This window comes from Arachis hypogaea, chromosome 11 (assembly GCF_003086295.3).
Source record: "Arachis hypogaea cultivar Tifrunner chromosome 11, arahy.Tifrunner.gnm2.J5K5, whole genome shotgun sequence".
Classification (NCBI taxonomy): Eukaryota; Viridiplantae; Streptophyta; class Magnoliopsida; order Fabales; family Fabaceae; genus Arachis; species Arachis hypogaea.
The window spans coordinates 5,449,384-5,457,070 of NC_092046.1; positions in this window are offsets into that span (position 1 = coordinate 5,449,384).

Genomic DNA, 7,687 nt, shown 5'->3' on the forward strand with positions numbered 1-7,687 from the left:
AATGGTTGAGTAAATTGTACATTTAGTACTTGTATCTCTAAAATAGTGAACAAGGACTTATTTATACATATTGCACGTAGCAATTATGATTAGTTACGTATACAAATGATTGTGCCTTTTCTATTACCAATAGATACAATATTTTGAACATACACCATTCTTAAAGAGTTGTGTCCTTTTAACCAATAGACACTATTTTGAACATACATAATCCTTAAAAGGTTGTGTCCCTTCAACCAAATGGTACTAAACGGTTAGTAACCGTTTATTAATATTAATAATGATATTAATGGTAATATCAATAATATTAATAATATTAATTAATCAAATTTGTAAATACCCTTCAATCCCCCACTATTTACAAAATTTAAATGTCATACAAGTATATGCATAAAGAATGTGTCACTAAGATTAAACATTCTTTTAGTGTAAATTTTAAAGTTCTAACGAAATAATAGGTGTCTAATCGATTAAACCTATACTCCATATGCCAGTACCAAAAATCGCACACATTATTTATACCCTCCAAGTTTAAGAGTTTACAATTTTAAGCACTTATATGGCCTTGTGCTCATCCTGGTTTCATGAATATTTACGAGAATAAAACCTCTAAAATTCTCGATTAGAGTGGCACCACTCTTATATTCATATAGGTGGAATCTTTTGATAGATAATATTATCATTCCATTAAGATTTTAAACTCACCCTCCTAATTTATTGTAAATAGCATTAAATCCTATACCTTAGTGCTCTAATTGCTAAGTAACTTGTTATTACCCATTAAACCTTGAAACTAGTGGTCTACTAGAATAAGGTTGGATTCCCATCATTTAGCAATAATAGGTTTTAATCCCATTTTAGCAGTAGTCTCTTTGATTTTATCCCTTGACAAACCTTTAGTCAAAGAGTCTGCTAAATTTTCTTGAGATCTTACATAAGTGATGGTAATTACACCATCATCTATTAGTTGCCTCACAAACTCATGTCTCAAACTTATATGTTTAGACTTTCCATTATATACCTTATTATATGCTCGAGACATGGTTGATTCACTATCACAGAAGATTGAAATGGCTGCTGTCTGCTGTGGCCACAACTTTATATCATATAACAAATTTCTTAACCATTCCGCTTCTTTACCTGCGGCTGATAAAGTTACAAACTCAGCCTCCATAGTAGAATGTGTAATACATGTTTGTTTCTTTGAGGTCCAACTTATTGCTCCACCACCTATGGTGAAAATACATCCTGAAGTGAATTTGTTGTCACTAAGATTTGTAATCCAACTTGTGTCGGAATAACCTTCTAAAACTGCGGGATAATCACTATAATGTAATTCCAAGTTTATGGTTTTCATGAGATAACCAAGAACTCTTGTTATATCCAATGTTGATTGCTAGACTTTTCTGTAAATCTTGATAATTTGCACATAGCAAATGCTATATCAGGTCTAGTACAATGCATTGCATACATTAAACTTTCTATAGTGCTAGCATATTCTAATTGTGCTATAGGTCTTCCCATGTTTCCTTCTAATTTAAGATTAGGATCATACGGCGTATTGAATTTTTTAATTGTGAGATGATCAAACTTTTCCAATATCTTTTTGATATAATGAGATTGACTTAAAGTAAAGCCAACTTCATTCTTATGCACCTTTATGCCTAATATTGTATCAACTTCATTCAAATCCTTCATCTTGAATTTAGAAGTTAGATACTCCTTCGTTATATGAATTCCTTCTAAATTTGTTTCGATGATTAACATATCATCAACATATAAACAAATGATTACTCCATAATCTTTAGTAAATTTTGAGTAAATACATTTATCCGCACTATTATGTGAGAAGCCATTTGATAACACCACTGAATCAAACTTCTCATGCCATTGTTTAGGCGCTTGTTTTAGCCCATACAAAGACTTAATTAATTTGAAAACTTTCTTTTCATTTTCGGATAGCACATAGCTTTCCAGTTGCTCCATATATATTTCTTGTGAAATATTAGTATCATTTTGGAGATATTCTAAATTAGAAGTTGAATTTGATTCAATAACTACATTAGACACTAAGTCTAATATTTATATGCTTTAGAATTTTGAGCATATCCTATAAAAGTGCCTTTTTTTTTTGCTCTTGCCCCAATTTGGTTCTCTTTTGATCAAGAACTCGATAAAAGGCTAAACACCCCCATATTTTAAGATAATTTAAATTAGGTTTCCTTCCTTTCCAAATTTTATAAGGAGAAACCTTTTTATGTCTTGATGGTATCCTATTATGGATATGACATGATGTCAATAATGCTTCACCTCACAAATTGTAAGGCAATTTTGCATTTCGTAACATTGAATTAACCATATCCACTAAGGTACGATTTTTTCTTTCCGCCAAACTATTTTGTTGGGGAGTATATGGAGCGGAAGATTCATGCACAATACCATGTAATTCACAAAAGTGATCAAATTCATTAGAAAAATATTCTCCACCTCTCTTCACCTTGTAATGATTTAAGGATCACCACTTATGGATCACGAAGTCTATTTAGAAGGATTTATAATTCATGAATTTGATCCATAATATCATTCATAATAAATTCAAAATATTTTATCATAATAAACTTATCTGTTCCTTGTTGTTTAGTATTGTACTTTTCTTCCAAAGATTTTCAAATATCCAATGGTGATTGAATTAACATATGACCTCAACATGCAAAAGTATCTTCATCACATTTCTTCTTCAATTGAACAATTTCTTCTTCCTCTTCCAGTGTGAAATTTTTCAGCAGCATTGGCAATTGGTGTAGTCTTTGGGTCAATCACGTATGCAAGATTGAGAACTGAAAGAAGAAACATCATTGTCCTTCCAACGATTGAAGTTCGTTCCATCTAAGCGATCTAACTTAACAAACTCTTGATTCATGACCTTGAACGTGGTGTTTTGATCTTGTGTCATCTTCAAGTAATATCTCTCTAAAATTGTTGGGTATATTAGTATGAGAAGATGACAAAATCTTATATTTGTATAGTGGTTTCAAGGCACAATTAGATCGTTTTCTTTAGAGAGATATTTGTCTCCACACTTAGTTGCTATATGGTTAATGACAATACTCTCCCAGGATACAATGAAACCTAAGAATTTCTTAATTAGTAATAGTAAGAAATTCTCAACTCTCTTGAATAAAGAAATTTTTTTAATGGTTGAGTAAATTGTACACTTAGTAATTGTATTATCTCTGAAATAGTGGACAAAGACTTATTTATACATATTGCACGTAGCAATTATGATTAGTTACGTATACAAATGATTGTATCTTTTCTATTGCCAATAAATACAATATTTTAAACATACATCATTCTTAAAAAATTGTGTCCTTTTAACCAATAAATACAATATTTTAAACATATATAATTTTTAAAAAATTATATTCATTCAACCAAATAAATAACCATTTATTAATATTAATAATAATATTAATAATAATATGAATAATATTAATTAATTAAATTTGTAAATACCTTCAATTTGTTGATTGAAAAGAGAGAGGAACAAACGCAGTTCTTCACTTCTTCCTATATGACATCACACAAATAATTGAATACAACTAAAGAGTTAATTTTTTTTTATCAATGTCAACTAACATTTTTGAATTATAAATTTTAAATTATAAATCCTCTATCCTAAACCTTATCAAAAGATAAGTTTTGAAGAATAAATTTATAATAAAATAATTAATATTAAATAATTAAAAATAGATTCTTTATACGTATGTCAAATAATTCTTCTAGTTACCAAACATAGTTACGATTCAAATGGATCCAAATTCCCCCATTATACTTTATCAGAATTTTTTAAATAAATAAAATAAATATAAAATTTACGCATATGTGTATCTCACCCTTAGTACGATCGAGGTAAGTAAGAATACATTATTAGTGTATCACGAATGCAGTTAGAAAAAGACATGTGCTCCTCATTGAATGTATTTCGTTGTCAGTAAAAACGAGACACGCTAATAAGTAATAACTATCTCATTCTCAACGAAATTGAGATACATTCATAGAGGGGCTTATATATATAATATCCCCTGCGAGGCTGCGACTGAGTTGCGCTTTCATTTCTTCAGTTCTCCCTTTTATTTCATGTCCTATGCATATCACGTTCCACAAATAACTACTTGTTTAAACATGTATCTCGTGCTTAGTATAAACGAAAATTTTTTCAAGTGTATCTCGTCCTCAGTAAACATATGATAGGAACAACAATTTTTTTAAAATGTATCACAATTGCAAACATTATATGTTAATAAAAAAAATGTCCTCTCTAATACTGAAAGAGGAATGTTAGGAAGCCAGCAATTTTAGTATTTTGTAACTATCAATTGGTCATCAATAGTGTTTTTAATAGGGTGAGATTACATCTAATGATGAGAGATCACTCACTTTTGTTTTGATGGTTAAGTGCTGGCCAGAAAACACAAAAGTTGCTGACCCCTAGACTTTTCCAAAACTGAAATATGTAACAAAGTAAAAAAAAAGTAAATTTTTATATGCATATCTATATGGATAAATTTTATATTTATTTTATTTATTTAAAAAAATCCTTCGTTGTTAGAAAAATCAATCCTGATGATGATCAAATCAAAGTTTTAGAACTCCAATTTTTTTTAATCAAAGTCATAAAAATTATAAGTGTTCGTTTGTGTTTGAGAAGAGATAATTTCTTCTCCTAGGTTCGTGCTTCTCTCTTTAAATACACTCGTCCGTTTAAGCAAATGTCGAGAGTTCGAATCCCACCTTGTGCATGCAGCAATTCATTGGCCAACGGCAGACCCTTAAATAGAGCTCCGATCTGTAACGAATTAATCATTGGCCTGTTAGGGATACCGTGGACAAAAAAAAAAAACTTAGTAATGTATTACAAAATTGAATTGAGAGAAAAGAAAAAACGTATGATAAATTTCGATTCCCAATTAAAAAAAAAAACATAATCATCCTAGCAATTAATGCTCAATTAAAAGAATAAAGAGCAACAAATGACACAACCATATAAAATTTTAATTAAATGTACCCGATTCCTACTTTTGGTTTTTCATCTATATTTTTGTTTGTTTGTATTGTTCTTAACTTGATGTGCAAAAGGGTAACATAACAATGATCATTGATTAACCATAAAAAGAATGTGGCCAACCATCCAAAGAAAATAACTTTTGTTTTTTTTTTTGTAAAAGAAAATAACACTATTTTACTTGAGTTTGCTTCCCCTTGCTGGCCATGCATATAAAGCAAGAACAAGACACTTTCATTTCAACAATAAAATAAAATAAAAATAAAATCAATAGCCAAAACATTTGCCAAACTATAATACAAACAATTTAAATTTTTTAACCACCCATAATTTTTTTGTCACCAATAAACAAAATTGCCACATAAATTTCATCTGTTTCAAGCAAAAATTATTCCAAAAAAAAAAATTGGGCAAAATAGCATTATTATTCATGTCTAGCTAAAGTAAAGCAGTCACAAAAACATTTACCATGCTATGTTGAAGGATTAAAGCAAAGCTGTAACAAAATCATTCTTCCGCACATTGTTAGTTTTAATTGAAGGGGGAATCAAATCTCGAGTGCAAGGAAATGCATCAGCAGTAACAAATAAGGAGGACGTTGGAGCAAAGATTAAGGGCTTTCACTCTTTAGGTCAAGAACCAAGGAACATAATAAATTAATAATATCACTTAAACATAAGTATATTTACTGTCCAAAAAGAAAAGAAAAACATAATTATATTTGGTCTAAATTGAACCATCCCATCCGGATTTTATTATCAGAACTCAGAAGAGTACATTTAGTTTACGTACTACATTTAGTCTGTTTAGGTACTCAGATATTTTATTTTCAGAACTTTTTTTTTTCAGAATTTTGTGAATAAAAACAATAAAAATATTTTTTTTATTTTCAGTCTTTTCTATTTTTAGAATTTTTTGAAAAAAAAGTAAAAACAATAAAATTCTGTTTTTCCTTTTTTTTTCACAAAATTCTAAAAATAAAAAATATTAAAAATAAAAATCGTATAAAAGGGATAAAATATGAAAAAGTGACAAAAAAAAAGCCCAAGCTGTGTAATGCTTTTCTGACCATGATCAGTATTTTTCCCTCATTCTTCAACCAAAACAGCATATCCTTCACCATCCTAATAACCTACCTCCATATCCCATAATCCCATATCAAGCTCTTATTTCACTAGATACTGCTGTGAATGAACCTCTTGTTGAGATGTGGCAATGACATCTCCTCAAGCAGGAGAAGAATTTGTTGTACAATAGGAAATTGTTTTGAAATTTCAAGTGGACAATTTCTGCAACAAATTTGAAGAAGATCCTGTATTTTCTGTTCTATTTTCGTTTTCTTATTGTATTATTGTTTTCATATTTTTCTTCACATATTTTGAAACTGAAAATACTAAAATAAAAACCAACAACTCTTTATCCTATCCCTACAGTCCTACACAAAGCAGAGACATCTTTGGTAAGGTCCTCTAGTGTGAAAGTTAAGCACAAATCATATCTCCCCTCATGAAGCTCCCTAACTTTCATTGCAAGGGGGTCCTTAAAATGTATCTATGGGACCAACCATTCCAGGATGTTGATATATCCGGCTATGTTTTGCACACTTAGTGAGGGTAAAGGAGAAAAGAATGGGGAAGTCAAGAATGAAGGGTAAAAGAAATCCAAAGCACTTCTTAATCAACAAAGAACTCTGGAAAAGAAAAATTAAAAGAACCGTTGAAACCAACTCATATTGATTCATATGAAAAACAAATCCAACAAATATTAAGAGGAGTGCAAGGCAGCTAGAGTAAGCAAAAACAACAACAGAATATGCCTCAGTTAATTAGGAAAGAGACACACCATGTTATGGAGTCAAAAATGTAGTCTGCTAACTATACCAGAAGCAGTGTCTGAGAAATAAGATATGTGAAGCACAATCAACAGAATACAACTGTAAGTCCCTTACACGATATTAACAGAAACGACATGCCTGAGATTAAGATCTGTGAGGCACAACCAACAGAATGCAACCTTAAGTCCCTAACATGGTATCATCAGATAGCACTTTCCAAAAAGAAAATCATCTGTTAACCGAAACTACATGCCTTAGATACTTCAATGGCAATTACCACACTCCCAATCAGATCATCTAACTACCAACCACCTCCTCTTAGTTCTCAGTTAGATGCCATCATCCCTTAAAGCCAAAGATCTCATTCATTAGGGAATAACCCAACTATAGTGAATATCACCAAATCCAGTGTATACCACACTTTTCAGAATGTTCAATTTTGTCAATGATACTGCACTCTGTGATTCAATGCAATCTCGTGACTAACTTAAAAATTTTCATGTGTCAGGGCCTAAATTAAACCATGCTTACGATCTCAATAACAAAAGAAGGAATTGAACCTTCGAGAATGATCATCACAGTTACCCCATCTCTGGTCCTACCTTATAAACAGAACAGAACTCCCCACTACCACTAGTAATTCAGCTAGGTTTACAACACCCCTTTCAGACAAAACCCCCCAAAATCTCACATATCCAAATCACTCAAAACCCTAGAGATTATATTTCTTTGTTAACAAGAAATTCAAACCTAAGATTCAACTAGATTTGCTTTGCAACATCGGCACC